Here is a 12,985-nt window from a genome sequence, read left to right as displayed (position 1 = left end):
CTAAATTTGACTTGTGTTGTCCCTTCCACACAAGATTGTTCTAGACATTTTACATTGGGTTGTATGTATAGCAGAAGAAATTGTTTGTAAAAGTGACACAAAATTACCGAACGAATGAGACACGTATTTTGATATTATTATTGTTACAGGCAACAATTATATGGCCATAGTTGTTCTGGCCAAACAGAAAAGAGAACAAGGTAGCAAAGTCACAGCCAGCTTGTTATATGCTTGCTGACTCAGACTGTAACTTTTTAAAATATTGCTGTTTTCCAGCTACCAGAAGAAGCAAGCTCCTGAAGCAGCTACTCAGGGAAGTAAGGAGATGAGAGCATCAACATCCAGCAAGCGAACAGCTGCTAAAATCTGCTGGTTGTGTTTAGTTGTCTTGTGTCAATGTTGTGATGTCCCATTGGGTCATCAGAGTTGTGCTGCTCTCTGCAGGAGAGCATGCATGCATGCAATGCTCCCTTGCAGGTAAGCCTGATTGAGGTGATTCAGCGCACCTGGTCAGTGCAGCTATATAAACGGCTGCAACCCTCACTCTAACTCTCTCTCTGCTCTGGTCCCCTGCAGGCATGCCACACTCCAGACTTTGGTGATATTGTTTTGAGTTTATCCCTTTGTTCACATCTGACAACACCCCCACACATTTCACACTCATGCACATCAGACACCACTGACCCTACTGATTTACACGTCCCATTTTGTAAATATGAATTTGGTTTTCTTAATTTGGTTTAATTTGGATCAATAAAACATTGTTTAACAATCAAACATGGTGTATTCTCCCATCTTTGTCGTGTCCTAACTGAGCCAGGTCATGACAAATGGGGGCTTGTCCATTTAGGTTATATTGTTTTAAAGCTTGTTTTGTTCCAGTTGCATGCTGGTTTTGGCTGTGCTTTGTTGTCAGGACTGTGTTAGTCTTTGGTATTTTGCTCTGGTTTCTGTTGGGAGGATATACCATTTGGTCTCTGTAGGCCTTGGTTTCTGGTTGTTGCCAGTTTGTTTGTACCATTCAGAAAGTAGCTGTTACTGTTTTGATGCACTTTTGGACAGAGATTTCTCCATTAGGTGGTAGGGCACTTTCCTATAGGGATTGTGTCTGTTTGTTTTTTTCCCTCTTGTAGTGTGGTGAGAAAGTGGCGAGAGCAGTTGTCTCGGGGGCACATCCACAGCTGCAGGGGAGTCGCCATATAATGGTTGCTCTACCTGGCTGTTGGGCTATAGTCATTGCCTGTATATAATTGTGGTTATTACAGTCAATGCCGTGCGTAAATACCCACCACAAGTATCACACGAAGTCTAGGGTTGAGCTTTAGCTAGTTTGAAGTAGGCAGTCAGGGGGAAATTCTCTGTCACGGGCCTGCAATTGCCCAAGTGTGTCTGGCAGTTAATGAATTGCTTTCTTAATTGGTATTCGTGATGGCTTCCTTGTCAGAGTTTTTTGAGACGCCCACAGTAGCATTTTTGAATCACTGTAAAAAGGATCAGTTAGTGGAGATAGCTGACCATTATGACATTGTGGTTGCAGGAAAAAGTCGTAAAGAGATCAGAAAAGCTGTCTTGTTGTCTTTGTTTGAACGTGGTATATTGCAAAAAAGTGAGCTTGGGATGGAGCCAACATCTGTGGTAAAGGTCAAACCATTACCACCGGTAGTTCGTTTGACCTTTGAACAGCAGAAAGAGCTGTTAGCTTTGCAGTTTAAGCAGGAGAAGATGCGTAGACTTCTGGACAGGGAAGAGAAACTTGAGTTGGAGAAAATGCGGCAGGACACAGAGGTTGAAATTGGAGTTGGAACATTCAAGGTTGCAGTTAATCAGAGGGCAAGCTTGCTCCTGCGGGGTCTGTTACGCAGGATGTTACCTCTGTCGGTTCAGCAACGCGTAGTTTTGAAATCGCTGCTAATTTACGGTTGGTGCCAAAGTTTAACGAACGTGACCCTGATACTTTTTTCACTCTTTTTGAACGTGTTGCAGAATCAAAAAATTGGCCTGATTCTGACAGTCCTTATGCTTCAGTGCATCCTCACTGGGAGAGCCCAGGAGGCATATTCAGCTGTGTGGGGTGAGGATGACTTGGATTATGAAGCGGTGAAAGCAGCTGTGTTAAGGGCGTACGAGTTGGTTCCTGAAGCTTATCGCCAAAGGTTCAGAAATTGGGTGAAGGGGGATAAACAAACAAATGTAGAGTTTGTCCGTGATTTGACTTGCAATTTTCAACGTTGGTGCTCAGCTGCTAAAGTTGATTCTTTTGTGGGTCTTTGTGAGCTTATTATATTGGAGCAGTTTAAAAACGCCGTCCCTCAACGTATTGCTACTTATGTAAATGAGCAGAAGCCCTCCACTGCACTGAAAGCAGCCGAGTTGGCTGATGACTTTGTCTTAACACATAAGTGCAATTTTGTAGAGGCACGCCCTGGGGGGGATTGGAAAATTGGAGATAATGTCAACTCCCGCAGTGGCACAAAGTTTGCGAAGCCCAGTCTTCTGCGCAAGCCTGTATTAATGGGGCGACATGAGATCAGAGTTTGTAATTACTGCCGTGGAGAGGGTCATTGGAAAGATCAATGTCCGCTTTTAAAGCCAAAAGTTAAGCACGCTTCGTCATCACATGCTCCAGCTATGCTTTGTTCCAGATTCCGAGAAGCCTTCTTGTGTTGACCCTAGTGTAAGCTCAAGTGAAGTGTCCGATAAGGTACCTGTTTGTGCAGTCCCAGATGAAGATTCTGGTTTTGAGCCATTTATTGCTGACGCTATTGTTTCACTGGTTGGTAGTGACGAACATGTTACGATCAGAGTGTTGCGTGACACAGGTGCAAAACACTCATTTATTCTGGACACGGTGTTGCCTTTTTCACCTGAGACAAACAGGTGATTTCATACTAATGAAGGGGATGGAGTTGGGCTCGATTTCTGTACCACGTCATTTTTTGATGCTGGATTGTGAGCTGGTCCAGGGCATTGTTCCTGTTGGTGTGCATCCGGAGTTGCCACTTGAGGATGTTTCTATGGTTTTGGGTAATGATCTGGCTGGTTTTGTGTGTGGGCTGAGGTTCCACCACCACCTGTGGTTGTTCCCAAGCCATTAGTGTCTGTAGGGCTGAAGGAGAGCGGTCTGACATTGCCAGGGATTTTTCCAGCCTGTGCTGTAACACGTGCACAAAGCCGTAAACCTTCTGCTCCTGACCTGCCTAGGACAGGGTGTAGTACAGCCAAGGTGCTTTCTGAACACGTAGTTTCATTGCCTGATCTCCCTTCATCTGTTGCAAGACAGGACTGGGTAAAGAGTCAAAGAGCAGATTCTTCCCTGTCTGCATTGTGGGATGAGGGCAGATTTGTGTTATTAATAGAAGCATAGAATTGCTGAGTGATTTCAGGGGAGAAGGATTTTGCTCCATATTTGCTTTGTAGTAGAAGTACTTGTCTTTACGTATAACATGCATACTTGTGTTGTCTGTAGTTTCAAATCCATGGATCTTGTGATGGATGCTGTTATAGTAGATGAGGAACAAGCAAAAACAGCTTACTCAACAGTGTGAGTTGAAAACTCTGTGTACAGTATGTATCTCTGTAGTACATCCTACGATAACCTGTGTGTTACCTCAAGCTTTGGGAGGGGTTGAATCAGTCCTGTTGGTAATGAGTTTCATCTGTATTTAACATGTATAGATGTATTATGTTGATACTCATGTATATATGAATTATATAGATACATCATAAAGAGACTGTACACATTGTTATCCTGTCACACAGAACTGCTGGTGGTTAACAGAGTGCGATTGATGCTCTACCCATTGTTGGGCTTGATGAATCTGTCGTTGACATTCATAACCGCGATGATGAAACAGATCCAGCTACCCATCAAGAAATGTTATTATAGGGACGACCAGACGGGTACAGGATGTGATGCCACTCCACCGTTTCAGGTCAAATTCCAGAAAAGGAGAAGTGCTACCATTATCGAGTGGGTGAGTTGACATTCCAAATTTGATCAATTTTGTTCTCTACACAAAATTAAACAGAGTTTACACTGGTCAGGTTAGTCTTTGAATGAAGAATAAAGGAAAAATGGGGCCATGGAAGTCTTGGCAGACAAGCTTCTAAATATGAATGTCATCTGGCTGCTGGACCCCTATAAACAACGAGCTGCTGCATATATAGACATCAGATTAGATTGCAAATAACACTTATTGGTAATTGTCCTGCTACAAATCACCCAACACTTCAGTTTGGGGACACAGCGAAAAGTAGATGTTGCCTCTGGAAATTGTTGATGCGAATTAAAATAAACTGATGCCTTTTACATATTGTATTTCCTTATAATACATATTTGCTACTGTGTATTACTGCACCATCATATAGTAAATGCACAAGGAATTGAACTACTTTTATATCTGTACAAATTTGGTTATTTGATTTATGAAGCATACCGCAAATTCATGCAGGACACAGAAGTCATAAGCCCCAGCTGTAGTCAGCTGACAGCCAGCTGATCGGCTCAGCATCAGTCACTGACCAATCATATCCATTCTCTCGAATAAGGCGGTCTATTTAAATCTAAGCTGTCATACACTGATCTCTCCTTCAACACTGCTGCACTCACAACATTGCTGCCGGTGTTTCGGATTAACGCGGGGCTATGTTAACTGGCGACCATGAGCCGAATGCGTCAGTGGTTGCCGTAGCCACAGCAGATGTTGAAAACGGGAAGAGAAGACGTAGCTGTCCTCGGATATGCCTCTGTGTTCAGATTGTCTCTGTGCAAAACATACCCGATCCATGGTGGACTCCTGTTTGAGTAAACGTACTTAACCCTCAGTCGCTGTATCAACGTTGCTGGTTGTTACGGAAGACGTTGTAAACAGGAAAAGGGAAAGTACCAGCCGGCCAGCTGATGTAGTGGGGCAGGGACAGCTGGGTTGGGGGTCACTTGCAGGCAGGACAGGTAAACTCCTGCTGTAAATTAGGTTCCCCCACACACACCCAGTGGGACCATAGGCTACATCTGTCGCATTCAATCTGAAAGAAGATATGAAAATGAGATTTTGGGAAAAATGACATCCACACTTTACTCTTTAACTGTAGTCTTCCTACCCAGTCATCCACAGTTGTTTCCAAAGGGTCGCCGTCTCCTGTGTCCCTCATCCCACAGAACTGACACAAATCTGCCATGTTGTCTATTAACAGATATTTTAATTTCACACTGGTTCAAGTGTATGCAGATTTCAGCTAGGTCGATAAATAGATTGAAGCTTACCAGATTGGTCGATCAGCGTAAGGGCCAATTCTGTCCGGAGGTGGTCAATTCCCGCCTTGTCGACCGGGAAAACGATTGTCTGCTCCTTAAGGAGTAGCTCTGCAGTCTTAAAGCACAGGTAACTGTCAGTGCTACTCAGTTCGCACATTTAAAATGCTTCAAAGAGTACATAATCTTACTTTGCAGACAATTACACCACAGGATGTAGAATCTAACTGGCGAGGATGCTGGACTGAATTGCAGGTTCACCTTGAAATGTTGAGACCCTTTTTTCGCATGAAGGCCCTGAAGCAAAAATGGAAGAAAACTGTTACGTTTGTTACTTGCACATGCATGATAAATCCTGGATTTACTGACCTTGTTGAATCCCTGCAGTGTTGTATCTGAGTGGGTTTGGCTCCAAAGGGGTCGACAATGATTGACCTTCTCTCCTTTGGATACATGGCCTTTTACAGATAGGATACCTCAATGCACTAGAATTGACTTGTGTATATAGTTGCATAAATGGCAGTCATCAAAATACACTTACGACCAAGGTCCAATGTCGGTCCTTGCAGACAGCCCCAATGAGTGCATCCCACTCTGATACATCAAGCTGCAAGTGAGAATTTCAGATTTAAGATGTGAAATTGTAGTGAACACATTTGAAAACAACCATTATTCTCACCATTCTCATCCCCCTTGATGTTCCATTCCAGATTGATGTCATTTCAAAGTCCACCACCTTCACCCTTGCAGGGATGGTTTTAGATAACACCTCCAGATATCCATTTAAGATCTGCACAAAGAATATTGAAATTATTAACTTATATCAAGGAGGAAAAATCTGAAACAACTAACAAAACTCACCTCACTTACTACTTCCCTCCCAGGTGCCAGGCTTTGGAAATCTGCTGTGAATAGCTTGTAAGGCCCCACCTTGGCCCACAGGAGCTCTGCTCTGCTCCTCCATATAACTTCGAGTGCTGGAAATTTTAAACACGGTCATTTCAAAGCATATTTAGCGTTATCATACTGTGTCACATTACTGAACAGGATGTACCATTGTGGATTGGTCGACTCTGTTGTAAGGTGGCTGCTGGAGGGTCGCAGATGGGAGTCAAGTTGAGGCTGGTGGGGCTGTGGATGGTGGTTTTGTAGGTGGGCTGGATGGTGGTTGTGTGGGGGGGCGAGCCAGAGGAGAGCCGCTACCTTTGAGCAGCTTGGCTGGTATTCTCTCCTCTGGCTCTGTGTATTTAGTTAGTTGGTCCATGTTTGCAATCAATTTGGCTGTTTTGCTGGCCAGACTTACACTTCTATCCCTTATCGCGGTGATCGTAAGGCGCCCCAGCATGTCTGAGGCCATTTTACCCCCCTTCTGTTGCTGCTCCCTGATGTTTTTTTTTGAGGACAATGTCTCCAACTTCAAAATTGTCATTGTGCCCCTGTTTCAGTTTGCGCTTGGCAATTTTCTGTTGTGTTTGAGACATTTGCCCTCACATTGTCATATATCTCAGGCTGGTTTATAGGCCCCTGGAAGACTTCCTCACTCCCCACCAGGCTCTCCACTTTAGCTGTTGTCACCTAAAGTATAAAAATGCAAAGTGGTGTTACATTCCAAGCCATTTATCACAGTCATTACCACAACCCCTTGACTTCATAAATATAAAACTAATACACACTTACCTCATAATCCTGTGGTATCTCTGAATGATACCTGGTCTCCCTGCCAAACATTAAGAAGTACGGGGTGTACTTTGTTGTCAGGTGCTTTTTGGAGCGCAGACCAAACATTGCAGCCTGCAAATACTGGTCCCATGTGCTGGGCCGCTTATTTGCCAGCTTGTTGAGGGACCTGACAATTGTGCATAATAGTCAACAAAACGGCAGCCATTTTATGTCACCAATTCAGTCTATACCATTCATGTCATGGGTGTATGATTACCTGCCAATATCACAATATGTATCCTACCTCTAGATGGTGCCATTTAGTTTCTCCACAAAGCCATTAGTTTGTGGGTGGTAAGGGGCACAGAAGCTTCTCTGAATCCCCAGGGACTCAGAGTCTGAGATTCACCTTAAATTCAATTTTGAAAATGATTCAGCATTTGCTGTATACCTGAGTGAGATATAAATGTTTCTCATATTTTTACCTGTTTTTTTAACTCTGTGCCCTGGTCTGTAAGTAGTCTCTGAGGTGCACCAAATATGTATACAAAATCAAGAATACACTTGGTCACCTCCACTGCAGACTTACTCTTCAGAGGGTAGGCCTCTGCCCACTTTGTGAAATAATCAACCATTACACAAATGTATTGATTACCATCCTCTGTAACAGTAAGCCTCATAAGATCCATCCCCACCAGCTCAAATGGCTCTGAAACCTGAAAACAGCATAGGATAATTAGACATCTGTACAAGAAGTAGTTGGTAGGTAAGCACATTTTGCTGCATGTGAGAGGCAGTTGCGCAAGTAACCTCACTTGTATTGGCTTGTACTGTGTCTTTTCCTTTAGACTTGCCCGCTTGGCCTGGCAGTCTGGACACTGGGCAACCTGAAGCCAAAAAATATTCAAATAAATGTGGCTCATAGGCCTTTGGTTTCAAAAAGATACTGACTGTTTAATTCAATCCAATGTATTGTTGCTTTAACTTGATTGTTTTGTTAAGTAGGCCTTAATGTCAAAAACTCAAGGCAAATTTGGGTGAGCCAACTTACTTACCAACCTCCATTACCCAGCCTCCATTCCAGGCAAGTAATAACGGCTGATAATGCCATGGTGTGTTTTTTCGACACCGCAGTGGGAGCCCAGTGGACCGCAGTGCATCTCCCTAAACACCAGGTCTGCCTCTGTGGCTGAGGTGACCACTTTGGCCAGGTGCTCAGTCTTGTCCTGTCTTCTACATATGTAGTAAAGACCATCCTCTGGACAAGAACAAGTCCTCAGTCTTTATACAACAGAACAAATGTACTTATTGTAAATGATGGTAGATCAATTCAGTACTTAACCTTGAGCACATAAGTTGAGGCTCTTCTTTTTATACTATACCTTTGGTGTTTGGTTAGGCCCTCGGGCAGAATGTTATGGATTTTGAAATCCAGGATTTCTTTAAGAATCTTTTTGTCCATGACTTATATTGTTTGTTTTTTTCAATTACTACTCTCCCTACTTCCAACACCGATGCCATCTCTGCACAGCCTTATATATGTTCCCTCCTATTGTTTTCCAACAAGCCAATTGGAAGAGGCTTTGACTAATGCACCCAGAATTCACCTGGGCCTATTTTGGGGAAAAACAAAGCCATACTAATAGCCATGTGTTTTTGAAAGGTTTCTCAGCAATCACATATGGATAAAATAACTGGGTGTTCATACTTCTGGTCATAGATTGTATGTTTTTAGGAAATGATGATTTTCAATCTTGTTTTACAAATGAGGATTTTATATCCTCTTCCTTTGTCGAACATTTTGAGCTTGGCCTACTTATTTATGGGCTTTCTTGGTAGTGATCTTCTATATTGAAGACCAAAAAAAATGCTTGAATGACAGAAAATAACTGGGGCTCTGTTAGATTTTGAGCAGATAGAGGACAATTTTCATTGATTTTGGTATTGTCCAGTTGTTGCATCCTTTGGGCAGCACGTGGCACCCTGATACTGTTGTCATTCCTACACATTTACAGTGGCCTATAACATGATCTTACAGACACTAACATGAATTGATTATATTTTTTGGGAAGCAGCCAACCCCAGCACATCCCCACTTTGTCTATTTATTCTATTTACATGGACATTCTTAACTACCTCAGTACCAACTTGCACCTTATGTAAATACTGCCTATATCTCTTTTTATTCTTTTCATAGCTTCATATTTCTCTATTTTAATCTTATTTTTATTTATTTATTTTTTTTGTATATTTAATTTTTGAATTTTTTAAACTAGCTGACTGTTCTGTGTTGTGTTGTATATCTGTTAAATGTTGTGTATAACTGCTCCACGTACCTTGCCTTGAATTGCCCCCCGGGCACAAATAGTTTTTTTGAATTTGAATTTAGACAGTGCAGTCACAAGTTGATCTGGCCACGTCTGCGTCCAAATGTGGCTGTGTGTATGTTATGAGGAGTGAAATCAGAATCAGAATTCCTTTATTTCTCCCGCAAATGGGGAAATTTCTTAGTCACAGCAGCCAAAGGACAGTGTCACACTTAAACAATAATAGAAAGTAAAAAATAAACAATAGTATAAGAGATAAGAAATAGAATTTAACTTGTGTATACATAGTATCTACAATATGAACTTGGTATTTACAATATGGACAGTGTAAGTATAAACAGTTTGGTGTTTTTATTTACAAACAATAAATAATAAATATGGGTATTAAAAATTGTCCAATTAGTGCAAACCAGACAAAAATAAATGGGCTATATTGCTGATAACCTGTGTGATCTGTTTGGCGTAGTAAATTGGATACAACGTCAGAGTTTTTTCCCCCTCGAATAGTGAGTTCAAGTCCTGCAATATCTTTTCTTTCTTTTTTCTTTTAAAAGGGTTCCATAGTTCTATGTGATGCATGTTTATTCAAATAGGAAGCGAAGACGAGTGAGTGTATTTAATAAACGTTATGCGTATTTGTGTTATTGGACCATCACAGTACCGACATGGTGAATAGACACTGCGGTCATAAGTTGATCTGGCCGCCTCTGCGTTGAAAAGGTGGCTGTGTGCTGTGGAGAGTGAAATAGGGTGTAGCCTAGTGGCAAACACCTGTGTGGCTTTGTTGGCGTGGTGGGCTAGTTACTGCCTTTGACTCCTTTATTTTCCCTCAATCAATGTGAGTTTGAGTCCTGTATTGTTCTTTCTTTTTTTTCCTTTCGTTTAAAAGGGTTTCATAGTTCTTCTGTGATGCATGTTTACTCAAATAGGAAGCGAAGACAAGTGTATTTAATGAAGATTTATTAGAGATTAACATTCACAGGAAGAGCAACTCTCCCTTTTCCTGTTTACAACGTCTTCCGTAACAACCAGCAACGTTGATACAGCGACTGACGGTTAAGCACGTTTACTCAAACAGGAGTCCACCACGGATCGGGTATGTTTTGCACAGAGACAATCTGAACAGAGGCATATCCGAGGACAGCTACGTCTTCTCTTCCCGTTTTCAACATCTGCTGTGGCTACGGCAACCACTGACGCATTTGGCTCATGGTCGCCAGTTAACATAGCCCAGTGTTAATCCGAAACACCGGCAAGCCTGCAAATTCGGGTATGCTACTTGATGGAATATCTTTTTTTTCATTACTCACCATCTTGTCGCTCGTGATGTCCCATCTCGAGCCAGAGAATTTGTCCGATTCGGACGTGGTCGTCCTCGAAACCCAATATGAGGAGGACGCGTCCGAGGAAAGAGTTGAAGAGAGCTGTCAGAACCCTGGAAACTGCAGTCCTGGCAGCTCCAACGAGAGTTCCTTTCATTCCTCCAGCTGCCGCTGTCTCTCCTCAGCTGAGAAATCAGATCCTGGCAGGTAATGACATTAATCTGGTAAAAATCCAACTGTGTTCAGCTGATCCTTCTGGCAGACGTCTGGTCGACTGTGGAGATGTTTCAGTGTTCTTAAAAGAGAGTGACCCCAGACTATCAAAAAACCTAACTATGGCAGAGTTTAATATAGCCTTCAGTGTCTATAGAGATATAATTTGTGAAGTGTACCCAGAGCGAAGAGTAGAACTGGATACATATCTGGCCATCATCTCAGATCTTGCCATGTCATATGGAGGTACATAGTTTTATGAGTATCACAAATCCTTCTCAGCAAAAGCAGCTCTGTACATCAAAAAATTCAATCAGACTTACTTGTTCCGTTGTAGATCTCACTTTGATCAGTAGACATTTCACAGGGCACCAGGCCCTCTCCTGTGCGGTGTGTGGATCTTTTTCACACACAGCAAGTCGTTGTCCAAAAACCGTGATCCAGCATGGCCAGCCTTCCCAAGTATAAATTAAGAAAAAATAAATAAATTTAAAAAAATAATAAATAAATAAAATAAAATAAAAATTTTAAAAAAGGAAGAGAAAAACATCTGATGCAGCTCCTTCTGTTGGTTTTGGGGGGTTTACAATGCAGCATGTCAAGGCCTGAACTGCCCAGCCTTCGCTCAGACTGTACTCGATTAGACGGCACCCTCCACGATTACATGGAATCAGCATCCATTACATGAGAACGGACTGGCAAAATCCACGCTAAGGATGTATGACTCTGCTTGGTCTTTTTACTCCCTTCTCCACAGCTTTTCTGTTCCAGCGATGCCTGTTAACATACCTGTGATTTGTACTTTCATAATTAATTGTTTCCAATCTTACAAAATGCAACCTTCTTCCATTAAAGCATCAGTGGCAGGTATTCAAACCCATTTAAGATGTGCAGATCCTTCAATCGGTAACCTTCTCGGACATCCCTCTGTATGCCTCCTCTTCAAGGGGCTGAATAAGGAGCGGCCAGGAAGCCACGATAACCGCCTTCTTTTTTCTGTGTCTTATTCACAAACCGGGACTCATTTAAGGCAAGGGTGTCTCGGGCTTTACACAGATTCTCTACTAGAAGCGGTTTTCTTCACAGCCTGCAGGTGTGGTGAATTCACTACCAATACAGAATCCTTCAATCCCCAACAAGACCTCCAATTTTTAGATATTACTGTCTAAGCCAACATGTACCCTATTCACCTTAAACACTCCAAACAGACAAAGAAGGTAAAGGTTCAGCCATAGTAGTCACTCAAACTAACACTGCTTTGTCCTCTGTCCTCCATGATCCGATATCTTCAGTGGCAACCTCATGCTAAGCTAAACGAGCACTCGTTCCTGACCGACAAAGGAAGGCCCATGTCCCGGTCCTGCTTCACCACTCGCCTCCGTCTGATCTGCCAGCATTGTGGACTGCCTCCCCACCTGTACACTTCCCACTCCTTCCGCATCAGCACAGCAACCACCGCAGCTAACGTCGTTCCTGCTTCCACAGTCAAGGCAATGGGCCACTGGTCGTCAACTGCTTTTGAGCATTATGTTCGTCCCGAACTCAAGGAAATTATATCTTTTCAGAAGGCCATGAGCAAGACCTTATAGGATACAGTCATGTAAAAATTTCAGTTAACGAAAGCTGCATTGAAGTGGATTTATGCAGAACCATTACTAACATTGACTCTATAAAAGAGTTTTGGGAGAAGAATTGAGCTGCCATCATTGACCGCTTGCGTGCAAAGAACAGTGTTGTTGCCCTAGGTAAGTATGGAACTGCAATGTGCAAAACAGCAGCAGACATTATTCATCTTGCAAAGTCAATTTGGCAAAACTTATGAGAGAAAAATATTGGACATTTCTTCTCTCTGTCCCTGAGAAACAATTGTTTCCCAGGTTTTGTAAGCTATTACTATATTCAACATATGTCTGTGTAACATGATTGTATATCTTAAGTAAAAAATAATGCTAATACACTTCCAGTATATGTAATGGCCCTGGTTTGCTGCAAAGGTCATAATATGCTTGCTTTTATCTGTTTCAGCTGATGGAAGGATGGACTCCCCAGGTAAGTCTTCTATTTATTAAACCTCTGATCTGTGTAAACACATTTGCTGCAAGCAAAAATGTTTTTCATATTATAACAACACATTTATATCTACAGGCCACACCGCCCAGTACTGCACTTATACCACTATGGAAAATGAGTCTAAGGACATCATCAGTGTTGTC

Source organism: Pagrus pagrus (genome assembly GCF_965226575.1).
Source record: "Pagrus pagrus genome assembly, chromosome: 23".
Taxonomy (NCBI): Eukaryota; Metazoa; Chordata; class Actinopteri; order Spariformes; family Sparidae; genus Pagrus; species Pagrus pagrus.
Note: the sequence above shows the minus strand (reverse complement) of the source record.